Below are 14558 nucleotides of genomic sequence, written 5' to 3'. Positions count from 1 at the left end.
TAAATGCTGCGATTATGTCCGTCCACGGACGCTCAGCGTCTCTGGAGGTGAATGAAGACTGGGCTTCCGCGTGATGATTGGAGGATCTGTCGATCTCCTTTTGACTGACAGCGGTCTGCACCATAAGAAGTCGGTGAAGCTGTTTCACGCTCAGTCCCATGATCGCGGATTTCTCAAGTGTATTCGAAAGACAAACTGCGGCAATATTTCTTGATATTTGTAAAATGCAGAACCACCACAAAAATAAATTGGTAACTAAGACAGATTGAAAATGTGCGCGCACACACACACACACACACACACACTATAGCCATCTAGTGGTTAAAGTGATTTATTAAAATTTTTAAACTGAATTTCCCCAAAAATGGGCAAAAATCTTTCATTAAACCTTATAAAATTATCCATGGTATCCCCATGTATGAAAGTTAGAAATCTGGGTCTTTTATGAAGTGAATTTAACCTGAAATGCTTTTTTCTTTTTTTGTAAAAAGAAAAAGCATTTAAATCCTCCAAAAACTGTACAAAGTTTAGTAAAAACATAAATGAACAGAGTAAAATTATATTTGTAAAAAATTTAAATATTTTACTATTACAAAATGAAATGTTATTGTCTGGGGTCAAAAAGACCCCGAGTGTCACTACAAATGAAGACTATCAGAGGGTTATAATGTAGGCCGAAAATGAGCTTCCCCTCTTTGAAAGACCAGCAGCCGCCACTGATATATATATATATATATATATATATATATATATATATATATATATATATATATATATTTTTTTTTTTTTTTTTTTTTACAACAGGACAGTAAACTAAGAGACTTGCGTTTTAGACACCATATTGCCATTGCTTTTGCTCTATTTCTACAACAAAAATTTATTCCAAACACAGCCACCAAAGCAAAATTTTGCATCTCTGAGCAACATGACAGTGTTTTGTTCCTGAATGAATCAACCGTTTAAATGATTCGGTTCAATCGCAATGACTCACTTATTAACAGTGACTTGCTGACACATACTGGCCATTTTAATTTCACATTTAAAGTATCTTTTGATTTTTTTTTTTTTTATAATTAAGTTTTTATAATTTCAAATGAGTATTCAACATTTTATGTCTGGCATATCAAAACATTATTCATGCATTTGTAACTGCAGGTTAAATGCATTCTTGTCCTGCACTAAACAGTGTAATACATCTAAATGCCACGTCCGATGAAGCTTTTGCATTTCCTCTGTATTGAAAAGATGAGTTTGTTGATACTGATTTGCCAGATAACAGCCCAAATGTTTTATTATTCTAAATAACTGATTCCTTTAATTAAAAACAACTAGTTTGAGATTAATAGACCTATCCCAGGGGTGTCAAACTCAGTTCCTGGAGGGCCATAGCCCTAACCCTGCTCCAGCACACATATCATGTAGTTTTCAAATAAACCTAAATGATTAGATTAGCTGGATCAGGTGTGTTTAATTAGGGTTAAATCTAAACTGTGCAGGACTGTGGCCCTCCAGGAACTGAGTTTGACACCCTTGGTCTGTCCCATTTTTGACTCCCTCCCACTGGTTAAAATGTAACTAAGTAATTTTTACTCTGAGTAAATTTTAAATGAGCTACTTTTTACTTTTACTTGAGTGGATTTTTTAGACTGGTACTTTTACTTGTACTTAAGTAAAATTTCATTAATGTAATGGTACTTTTACTTGAGTAGAATATTTTTGTACTCTTTCCACCTCTGCACACCCTGAAATTAATGTTGAATTGATTTGCTTGTTAAGATAATGTAAACTCATGAGGCAAGAAAAACTTAAAAAAGCACATTCATATTATCTTAAAACTTCTGGTTACATGAGCCTAAGCTCTTTTCAATAAAATCCATGCTTAATAGGGTTACCAAACGTTTCTAAATAAAATGAATGTTAGGAAGAAAAAAACATTATAAACACTGAATTTTACTTCCCCTCACTCCAAATCAATAAAATTTTGTGCCATTCATAACAGAACAAAAATAAATGAATATATGTATATAAAAAAAGTAATTATAGTGGCGATCATTACAAAAACATTTATTATAAACCATAGTCGCGATCTCGTGGGTGCTCATGAAAAACACAAAACATTCATTCATCTTAACCAATAAGAAATGTATTGCAGCTTTTATAACTTTATTCTCATATTTACATTTAATTTGAGGCAGTTTTTGGCATTATTGGCAAATGTTGAGAATGCATTATTGTAATATGAGAGGGCACCAGCACAAATCTTGGCTTACAGCAGGCTTGCTTTCCATTATATATTATGATCATGATCTGCGCTCCCTCAGATATTACGTGTAAAACAAACTTTGTTCTGTGTACACATGAATGAGTGCTTTTTGTAAACAGGTATTTAATAAATAATTGTATTTAGTGAAGCGCAACCCTCATAGAAGGAATGTGTGTATTATTTGATTGGTAATTGCATGCATTTCACTTTGCAACATAAATTTGGTGTAGTGAATTCATCAAACGCACCATCGAACGGAGTAAAACCTACTCTAGAAAAAACTAACAACCAGTATAATTAATTACTGAGTAATGAGAATGTTTAAAAATGTTAAGCATTTGTTCATTGTGACGAGTGGGGCGGGGCCGAGGGACATGGGAGGCCGGTGGAGTGATTGGAGATGAGCTACACCTGTTTGACCCACCGGTCTCGAGGCCCACGGAGGAGATGGAAGGATATAAAACTGGAGCGACGACAGTGAAGGACGAGAGAGGACCAGGCCTGGGATTTTAGTTGTGTTTTGGTTTTATTTTGTGCGCACCAGTCGTCCGTGAGGGGCTGGTGCGCTGTTTTGTGTTTATTTTGAATAATTAAATGTTATTTGATTGTCCGCCGGTTCCCGCCTCCTTCTGCCGGATGAATATGAAAGGTTTTATCATTACATTCATGTGTATGATAACTTAGACCGGTTATCATTTACTTGTGTAAACAGCGGTGAAAATGTGTTTATAATAAAAAATAAAATGCTATTTTTTTTTAAACCCATCAGCAGAAATATAAATCGGTGCCAGTGGCTGTGTCCATAGCAAACTAAACTAAACTTACTGAAACTTAAACACATAGTGGGCTCGCAACCCTCTCATTCTGCCTGAATCGTTATGCAGTCTAACATGTGGTTGCTAAACTATTAGGCTACTTATTATGCAAAGAAGGCTTTGTACTTCTCATGCTGAACATCTACTAACATCATCCTTCAGATATGAAAAAAAGTGTTTGGAAAAACATGTCATGCTCACGCTGACCAGCAAAACCTACATATTGTACAAAAGTCAGACAGATAAACAAATAAAGTCAGACAGGCTAGCCATGTTGGTCTATGGTCTATATTAAAACTCTGCGATACTGCCTACTTGTCAAACACACATGAGAAATATATTTATCTATATAAAACTTGAAGTGCCCGCTTTTAAGTGTTTACGCTTTGCTTAATATATAATAAGTCACTTTAGAATATAAATCATAGCATGTTTCAGTCCGGAAAATACTTTATAGCAAATTGTTTTGCAGACCCACTGGCTTTCCGTCACGGACCCCCAAGTTTGAAACCCCCAGTTTGAAAACCCCTGGCGAGAGAATCAAAACGACATGCCAAAAAAAAGAGTCAAATATCACATTATGATCATTTTTTATCATAATTTTTTTTTTATTATCGATCAGAAGGGTATCCTTTTTTTATTTTAAAATAGGAGGACAAGTGCTCCTAATAACAAGACCCTGCTCTTAAACTGGGTGTGTGACAGGTATGGCTTGAATGGAATTTGGCTGAGGAAAAAAATTCTGTCAAAGTATATATATTTTTCTTCCTTTAACCCCTGCTAGTGAAACAAATTTGGTTTAATGGGGTTAAAAAAATGAGTTGGTGGATTTTTATCATTGTAGGGTGGTTGTGTTCAACACACATTTGTTCAAACATGGTGTAAAAGTGGATTTTGCATAATACATTTGCTTTAACTTAAATGCAAGCAAATAACTTTTCTTTGAAACAGTTAAATAGAAATGTCAGTATCAATATCAAAACAGACTAAAAGTAGTAAAATAATTCTGTATAACAGTTTTAGAGGAAATAAGTTTCAAAACAAAAGAACTTCGTGTTATCAATCGAAAAATCATCTCATTTAGGAGGCTAATTAAATTGACATTTTAAAACAGTGGTTGCCAACCCGTCGATCACGATTAACTTTTAGATCTTTACCACTGTCTCAGAAGCTTCTAAAAATAATAGTTAAATAGGTACAAAAGGCTACATCACATTTCTCCAATCTTTGTACTATTTTTGTACTTATTTTTCTATTATTTGCGGGAGATACTGGGACAGTGATAAAGACAATACATGATCCCAAAATCTGTAAAAAGGACTTTAAAGGAAGCCAGAGACTCTGAAGATGGGTACTGTTACCAGAGTATGTGAGCAGATTGGAGCAGCAACAATTTCACCTCCGTGCTCAAAGTCAAGTCAAGTCAAGTCACCTTTATTTATATAGCGCTTTAAACAAAATACATTGTGTCAAAGCAACTGAACAACATTCATTAGCAAAACAGTGTCAATAATGCAAAATGACAGTTAAAGGCAGTTCATCATTGAATTCAGTGATGTCATCTCTGTTCAGTTTAAATAGTGTCTGTGCATTTATTTGCAATCAAGTCAACGATATCGTTGTAGATGAAGTGACCCCAACTAAGCAAGTCAGAGGCGACAGCGGCAAGGAACCGAAACTCCATCAGTGACAAAATGGAGAAGAAAACCTTGGGAGAAACCAGGCTCAGTTGGGGGGGCAGTTATCCTCTGACCAGACGAAACCAATAGTTCAATTCCAGGCTGCAGCAAAGTCAGATTGTGCATAAGAGTCATCTGTTTCCTGTGGCTCCTGTGGTCTATTACATGCAGAGTTTTTAGGTCCTATAATTAACACCTCTTTTCTTCAGAATTTAGCAGTAAGAAATTACTCGTCATCCAGTTTTTTATATCGACTATGCATTCCATTAGTTTTTCAAATTGGAGTTTCACCGGGCCACGAAGAAATATAGAGCTGAGTATCATCAGCATAACAGTGAAAGCTAACACCATGTTTCCTGATGATATCTCCCAAGGGTATCATATAAAGCGTGAAGAGTAGCAGCCCTAGTACTGAGCCTTGAGGTACTCCATACTGCACTTGTGATCGATATGATACATCTTCATTCACTGCTACGAACTGATGGCGGTCATATAAGTGTGATTTAAACCATGCTAATGCACTTCCATTAATGCCAACAAAGTGTTCAAGTCTATGCAAAAAAATGCTGTGGTCAATTGTGTCAAACGCACCACTAAGATCCAATAAAACTAATAGAGAGATACAACCACGATCAGATGATAAGAGCAGGTCATTTGTAACTCTAAGGAGAGCAGTCTCAGTACTATGATATGGTCTAAATCCTGACTGGAAATCCTCACATATACCATTTTTCTCTAAGAAGGAATATAATTGTGTGGATAGCACCTTTTCTAGTATCTTGGACAGAAAAGGGAGATTCGAGATTGATCTATAATTAACTAGTTCTTTGGGGTCAAGTTGTGGTTTTTTGATGAGAGGCTTAATAACAGCCAGTTTGAAGGTTTTGGGGACATATCCTAATGACAATGAGGAATTAATAATAGTCAGAAGAGGATCTATGACTTCTGGAAGCACCTCTTTTAGGAGCTTAGTTGGTATATGGTCTAACATACATGTTGTTGGTTTAGATGATTTAACTAGTTTATACAATTCTTCCTCTCCTATAGTATGCCGCGTTTCCACCGCAGGAACTTTACCCAGGAACTAGGGACTTTGGCCTGGTACTCGGTGTGTTTCCACCGCAGGAACCAGGAACTAAATAAAGTTTACGGAAAAAGAAATGCCCCTCAGAAAGTCCCTGCTGGCGAGGTGGTACTTTTTCAAAGTTCCGGAACTTTCGGGGGCGGGACTTGGGTGCTAAACATGCTGATTGGTTGAGTTCACGCAGCATTGGTTGAGTTCAACCACCATTTATTCGGATCAACATTTTAAAAATATTACTGTTATTGTGTCATGAAATGTAATTTTAAAAGTATTTCAGGCGAGAATGTAGTTGTTTAAAACTCAAATCTGTGGTTTATTTATAAAGACAGCGCCTATTTAAAAATGTGTTTCGCCGATCTCAGAGACGGTCAGCTCCAAGCGATCAGCGGGAGCTCAGTGATCATCTATCCGCCGAGAAGCAGCCTCACCTCGGCTAGACCTTCTGATATGTGCTGCTGGCTCTGATGTCTCTTTAGTGGTTAAACATAAAATATAATTCAGCTGCCGGGTAAATCTAACAGGTTTTCTTTGGTCTGTATTCAATTTATCTATATGTTAAAATGAAAATAAAAAAGGCAAATCTATATAATATTTCGTTTCATTTTAATGGCTGTATATACACATATCCCTGAACTAAGTACATTTCTGCAGCTGTTATTATGTTTAAATGAAATCGAAAGGAGGCAGTGGTATTTGATATCCTATTTCGTTTTATTGTAAATATACAGAGAGGAAAATTGCAGTAGCCATGGTCAGCTGACTGAAGTTATCAAGTATGCTGCTGTTTGCAGAATTACCGGACTTGCGTCGTCGCGGACATCACACTCCCGAGTCGAATGCGCAAAGTCTGAACTACCGAGGATGCACGTCCAAAATTAGCGTACTTTGTATTGAGAAACACGCGCAGACCTACGTCACCAGTCTATTTGCCTAATCTTCCCAGTACTTTATACCGCGGTGGAAACGCAGAAAGCAACAGGTCTGGGGGGAAAAAATTCCTGGGAAAAAAAGTTCCTGGGACAAATGTTCCGGGTAATTTCGGTGGAAACGCGGCAGTAGAGAATGAGTGGAACTGTTCCTCAGGGGGTCTATAGTGCACTGTCTGATGCGATACTGTAGCTGACGGCTGAATGGTTACAATTTTATCTCTAATAGTATCAATTTTAGAAGTAAAATAGTTCAGAAAGTCATTAATGCTGTGATGTTGGGAAATGTCAACACTTGTTGAGGCTTTATTTTTCATTAATTTAGCCACTGTGTTGTATAAATACCTGGGGTTATGTTTGTTTTCTTCTAAAAGAGAAGAAAAATAATCGGATCTAGCATTTTTTTATGCTTTTCTGTAGGATAGGTTACTTTCCCGCCAAGCAATACGAAATACCTCTATTTTTGTTTTCCGTCAGCTGCGCTCCATTTTTCGGGCTGCTCTCTTTAGGGTGCGAGTATGCTCATTATAACATGGTATTAGCAAAAACATGAATAACAATCTTACTGTATTTACCTTTAGCATTAGCCAGCACTTTTAAATTTGCCAAGATGTCAGGCGCTCTGGCTCCCGGTAAACATTTGACTATGGTGGCTAGTGTCTCTATATTCACGTTCAGTACAATAGAATCACCAATAACAAGAGTACTTTCATCAGGTTTCTCATTGGGTGCATCCCTGAGTGGGGAGAACCTGTTTAAAGTTTTAATCGGAACAGAGAGCGGTGTTTTGACCCACGACTACGCTGCCACACTGTCACCCAGTTGCCCTGCTGCAGGGGCTCTGTTGCCAGAACCGAACAATGTACAGGAATCCCTAAGCTAGACGCATCCAAAGCCGTATCTAGAGCCCTAACATTCTTACTGTCCTCAATTAAAGTTTGGATGCATGTCTTTAATTCTGAAATCTTCTCTGTCAGCCTAACTATTTCCCTGCATTTATCACATGTGAATCCCTCATCTGCGACAGAGATAGATAAACTGTACATGTGACAAGAGGTGCAAATAGCAATAGCAGGAGAAGCCATTACTCCCCTTGCTTGATGAAATATTCTTACCACAGTTGTTTGATGAACTTGTGAAAAACTGGAGCGAGAGAGAGGAGAGGAGAAAAGAAAACAGTGATAGGTTTGAATGAAAACGCTAATGACAAGCTAACGAGTTCTAATGCAATGCATTCAATAATCACTCTGTTCAATAATCCTCGCTTCACTGATCAGAAACAGCACTCCACCTTTGCTCCGTGTCTTAATTATTTCACAATGCTTGAAAAATCTAAGTTCTGTTCAGAAACGAAAATGAAAAATAAATGCATAATGCTGGAAGAATAGTTTTTAAATGGTTTATTGGAACACTACAATTAGCATTTATTTATTTATTGGAACTAGAGAGAGTTAAAACCAAGAGTGTAAACAAACACATTCCGCGGATGCACTCAACAGTCACGATACAAAACGTCACTCCCAGTGTTGCCAGATTTGTTGGACAATTTCCAGCCCAAAAGCTTACAAGAACCGCCCACTTAAACAAAAAAACGCCCAAAACTTTAACTGTCAAAATAATGTGATAGAATATGTCATTCAAGGTTAAAAGGGCTATTTCTAACTCCTTAAAACAAAATAATGATGAGTAAATAATATAAATAACGTTACCCTCGATAAAACACATGCATCATTTTCAAGTCAGAATAATCCAGTAAATGCAAAAAGTGCCCAATATAAGTGATAGGAAAAAGCAACATAATTAGCAGGCATTTCACATTCATTCATACACACACCATGATGTTTATTGTACATGTACCTACTGTACAATGGCTCGCCTTCATGTTAATAAAATGTGCTCTGATTTTGGAGTTGCAGTGATAGAGCCTTTGTGTCATCTCACTCCACAATAATTTTGAGAAAACGTTTTGAGAGTCCAGTCACTCTCCCACTTTTTAATTATATTTAGGCATTGTTATTACTTGAATAAACAGTCATTCAATATCAGATACGTTATTGCGCTAAAACCCCCTCACTCAAAATCATAATGTCTGTCTGCTGAAGTAGATCTATCATGATTGGCTAAAACTGCAGTGAGTCTGTTTAGTAACTGACTGATTGGATGCAGTACATCCACACTTGGGTTTGTTTGTTAATCAATTAGCCTACACAACTAAGATGTTTGAAAACCACCAAACTGACCCTAAACCAGCAGGTGGACAAAATTTGTCCACCTGCCCAAGCCAATTTTTACTCACACAATTATATTCAAAACCGCCCAACTGGGTGGAAACCCGCCCAATCTGGCAACAGTGGTCACTCCCCTTCTCCTCAATGACACTCTCATTTTGAAGCTCTCAGAAGAGAGCTTCATTGGAGAAAGAAACACGTTGTCATAATTAACTGATGAATGACAGCAAAGATGGCCAAGAATCCAACGAAGGTGGCATGAGAGTGAGAACTGAGAAGAGACAAAAACGAAATAGCATATATACAGCACAAAAAGGTTGCAGACCATAACAGGTGCAAAGAGGAGAAAACACTGTAGCAGGCAGAGCAGGTTCACTGTTCATTATATATGGAGTTAATTGATATTAACTAAAGTTCGGGAGCAGGGCCATGCCTCAAACAATCACCTGACTTCCAAAACCTCCATATATACCGGACCACCTCATACTGCTCTGCTAGTCTCGTTCTCTCGAACCCACCCTTCCCTCCCCTTCTCATCCATTCATCCAACCTTATACCACATTATATTTCTATCAGGTTGTATCAGGGGGTCCTCATTGTCTGGCCTAAATATATGCTAGAGGCGGCACCCCCACCCTGAATCTCCCTGAGACATCAATTCAAGATGCCCAGATCAACCTGACCATCATCCCATTCACTCGACCCCTTCATCCTCTTTCTACTCTTCCCTAAATTCATAGCTTGTTTGTGGCGTGGTCCTAGCTAGTGAAATGAGCAATATCACACTTGTAGCCAAGGAATATGGCTCTATATATATGAACCATGACTATCCATGTGATATAGTTTGTATGTTATGTATAAAATTGTACAATTTAATATTTAAATAATTACAGTCATTTCTGGATTTTTGGTATACATAACAGTTGGTATACTTAAAAATTAAATTATGCAAAATACACATATTAACAAAATTAAAACAAAACACATCAACTACAATAAAATAAACATTTGTAATAGATCTGATTACTTTTCAATATGTCCCAAAACCTTCAAACTGGCTGTTATTAAGCCTCTCATCAAAAAAACACAACTTGCCCCCTAAAAACCTAGTTAATTATAGACCAATCTCGAATCTACCTTTTCTGTCCAAGATACCAGAAAAGGTAGTATCCTCACAATAATATTCCTTCTTAAAGAAAAATGGTATCTGTGAGGATTTCCAGTCAGGATTCAGACTGTATCATAGTACTGAGACTACTCTCCTTAAGAGTTACAAATGACCTGCTCTTATCATCTGATCGTGGTTGTATCTCTCTATTAGTGCTATTGGATCTTAGTGCTGCATTGGACACTATTGACCACATCATTATTTTGCGTAGACTAGAACACTTTGTTAGCATTAATGGAAGTGCATTTGCATGGTTTTAAATCATACTTACAACCCGAATTCCGGAAAAGTTGGGACGTTTTTTAAATTTTAATAAAATGAAAACTAAAAGACTTTCAAATCACATGAGCCAATATTTTATTCAAAATAGAACATAGGTAACATAGCAAATGTTTAAACTGAGAAAGTTTACAATTTTATGCACAAAATGAGCTCATTTCAATTTTGATTTCTGCTACAGGTCTCAAAATAGTTGGGACGGGGCATGTTTACCATGGTGTAGCATCTCCTTTTCTTTTCAAAACAGTTTGAAGACGTCTGGGCATTGAGGCTATGAGTTGCTGGAGTTTTGCTGTTGGAATTTGGTCCCATCCTTGCCTTATATAGATTTCCAGCTGCTGAAGAGTTCGTGGTCTTCTTTGACGTATTTTTCGTTTAATGATGCGCCAAATGTTCTCTATAGGTGAAAGATCTGGACTGCAGGCAGGCCAGGTTAGCACCCGGACTCTTCTACGACGAAGCCATGCTGTTGTTATAGCTGCAGTATGTGGTTTTGCATTGTCCTGCTGAAATAAACAAGGCCTTCCCTGAAATAGACGTTGTTTGGAGGGAAGCATATGTTGCTCTAAAACCTTTATATACCTTTCAGCATTCACAGAGCCTTCCAAAACATGCAAGCTGCCCATACCGTATGCACTTATGCATCCCCATACCATAAGAGATGCTGGCTTTTGAACTGAACGCTGATAACATGCTGGAAGGTCTCCCTCCTCTTTAGCCCGGAGGACACGGCGTCCGTGAGTTCCAACAAGAATGTCAAATTTGGACTCGTCTGACCATAAAACACTATTCCACTTTGAAATAGTCCATTTTAAATGAGCCTAGGCCCACAGGACACGACGGCGCTTCTGGACCATGTTCACATATGGCTTCCTTTTTGCATGATAGAGCTTTAGTTGGCATCTGCTGATGGCACGGTGGATTGTGTTTACCGACAGTGGTTTCTGAAAGTATTCCTGGGCCCATTTAGTAATGTCATTGACACAATCATGCCGATGAGTGATGCAGTGTCGTCTGAGAGCACGAAGACCACGGGCATCCAATAAAGGTCTCCGGCCTTGTCCCTTACGCACAGAGATTTCTCCAGTTTCTCTGAATCTTTTGATGATGTTATGCACTGTAGATGATGAGATTTGCAAAGCCTTTGCAATTTGACATTGAGGAACATTGTTTTTAAAGTTTTCCACAATTTTTTCACGCAGTCTTTCACAGATTGGAGAGCCTCTGCCCATCTTTACTTCTGAGAGACTCTGCTTCTCTAAGACAAAGCTTTTATAACTAATCATGTTACAGACCTGATATCAATTAACTTAATTAATCACTAGATGTTCTCCCAGCTGAATCTTTTCAAAACTGCTTGCTTTTTTAGCCATTTGTTGCCCTCGTGCCAACTTTTTTGAGACCTGTAGCAGGCATTCTAAATGAGCTAATTAAGTGGATAAAAGTGTAAAATTTCTCAGTTTAAACATTTGCTACGTTATCTATGTTCTATTGTGAATAAAATATTGGCTCATGTGATTTGAAATTCCTTTAGTTTTCATTTTATAAAAATTTAAAAAACGTCCCAACTTTTCCGGAATTCGGGTTGTATATGACCACCATCAATTCGTAGTAGTGAATGAAGAGGTATCATATCGATCACAAGTGCAGTATGGAGTACCTCAAGGCTCAATACTAGGGCCGTTACTCTTCACGCTTTACATGTTACCCTTGGGAGATATCATCAGGAAACACGGTGTTAGCTTTCACTGTTATGCTGATGATACTCAGCTCTATATTTCTTCGCGGCCTGGAGAAAAACTAACAGAATGCATTTTCGATATAAAAAACTGGATGACGAGTAATTTCTTACTGCTAAATTCTGAAAAAACAGAGGTGTTAATTATAGGACCTAAAAGCATGTAATAACCTTGAATGCTGTCTAAGACTTGATGGCTGCTCTGTCAATTCTTCGTCATCTGTTAGGAACCTAGGTGTGCTATTTGATAGCAATATTTCCTTAGAAAGGCACGTTTCTAGCATTTGTAAAACTGCATTTTTATACTCAAAAATATATCTAAATTACGACCTATGCTCTCAATGTCAAATTCAGAAATGTTAATCCATGCATTTATGACTTCAAGGTTAGATTATTGTAATGCTTTATTAGGTGGTTGTTCTGCACGCTTTGTAAACAAACTCCAGGTAGTCCAAAATGCAGCAGCTAGAGTTCTTAATAGATCCAGGAAGAATGGCCATTTTAGCCCTGTTCTGTCCACACTGCACTGACTCCCTATTAAACATTGTATAGGTTTTAAAATCTTGCTTATTACTTATAAAGTCCTGAATGGTTTAGCACCTCAGTATTGGAATGAGCTCTTGTTACATTATAACCCTCCACGTATGCTGCGTTCTCAAAACTCAGGCAATTTGATAATACCTAGAATATCAAAATCAACTGCAGGCGGCAGATCCTTTTCCTATTTTGTGCCTAAACTCTGGATTTTTAGGCTGCATTAATTAGGTAAACCGTAACCGGGAACACTTCCCATAACATCCAATTTACCTGCTACATCATTAGAAGAATGGCATCTATGCTAATATTAATCTGTTTCTCTAGTATTCCGAGGTCACCGTAGCCACCAGATCCAGTCTGTATCCAGATCAGAGTGTCACTGCAGTCACCCTGATCCAGTATGTATCCAGACCAGATGGTGAATCAGCACCTAGAAAAGACCTCTACAGCCCTGAAAGACAGCGGCCACCAGGACAACTGGAGCCCCAGATACAGATCCCCTGTAAAGACCTTGTCTCAAACGACCACCAGGGCAAGACCACAGGAAACAGATTATTCTTCTGCCAATCCGACTTTGCTGCAACCTGGAATTAAACTACTGGTTTCGTCTGGTCAGAAGAGAACTTACCCCCCAAATGAGCCTGGTTTGTCACGTTTTTTTCTCCATTCTTTCACAGATGGAGTTTTGGTTCCTTGCCCGTTGTCGTCTCTGGCTTGCTTAGTTGGGGTCACTTAGTTTACATTTACATTACATTTAGTCGTTTTATCCAAAGCGACTTATAAATGAGGACAATGGAAGCAATCAAAAACAACCAAAGAGCAATGAAATATAAGTGCAATAACAAGTCTCAGATAGCTTCAACGCAGTACACGTAACAAGGGCTTTTAAATAATATAATAAATAAAAAGAAAACAGATAGAATAGAAAAAGAATAGAACAAGCTAGTGTTAAAGAGTTTTTTTATATATAATTGTATATAGAAAATAAAATAAAATAGAATAGAATACAAAAAGATTGCAAATGATTGCACAGATACTATTTAAACTGAACTGAGATGATGACATCACTGAATTCAATGATGAACTGCCTTTAACTGTCATTTTGCATTATTGATACACAGTTTTCCTAATTAATGTTGTTCAGTTGCTTTGACGCAATGTTTTTTGTTTAAAGCGCTATATAAATAAAGGTGACTTGACTTGACTCAGTCAGGAGGCCAGTTCTCCTCTGACCAGACGAAACCAGCAGTTCAATTCCAGGCTGCAGCAAAGACAGATTATGCAGAGGAATCATCTGTTTCTTGTGGTCTTGTCCTGGTGCTCCTCTGAGACAAGGTCTTTACAGGGGATCTGTATCCGGGGCTCTAGTTGTCCTTGTCTCTGCTGTGTTTCAGGTCTGTAGAAGTCCTTTCTAGGTGCTTTTAAACCATCTGGTCTGGATACGTACTGGATCCGGGTGACTGCAGTGACCCTCTGATTTGGATACAGACTGGATCTGGTGGCTACGGTGACCTTGGAATAAAAGAGATACAGACTAATATTAGCGTAGATGACATTCTTCTAATTATGTAGCAAGTACATTGGGTGTTATGGGAAGTGTTCCCTGTTTCGGTTTACCTTATTAATGCAGCCTAAAAATCATTTAACAGATTTGGATATTAGAAGCGTATTAGTGTGTTATGTGTAAACCAGGTTAAAGAGATGGGTCTTTAATCTAGATTTAAACTGCAAAAGTGTGTCTTCTTCCCGAACAATGTTAGGTAGGTTATTCCAGAGATTAGGCACCAAATAGAAAAAGAATCTGCCACCTGCAGTTGATTTGGATATTCTAGGTATTATCA

General features: G+C 37.7%; 1 protein-coding gene across 2 annotated transcripts in view; it reads left to right on the top strand.

Annotated features, from left to right (window-relative positions):
- nadka (NAD kinase a) overlaps positions 1–14558 on the top strand; it is a 281230-nt gene that overhangs the window by 265801 nt on the left and 871 nt on the right. The gene's annotated exons all lie outside the window — the stretch shown is intronic.

Source organism: Carassius carassius, chromosome 21 (assembly GCF_963082965.1).
Source record: "Carassius carassius chromosome 21, fCarCar2.1, whole genome shotgun sequence".
In the NCBI taxonomy this organism is placed as follows: Eukaryota; Metazoa; Chordata; class Actinopteri; order Cypriniformes; family Cyprinidae; genus Carassius; species Carassius carassius.
Note: the sequence above shows the minus strand (reverse complement) of the source record. Positions and strands in the feature narration are given on the sequence as shown.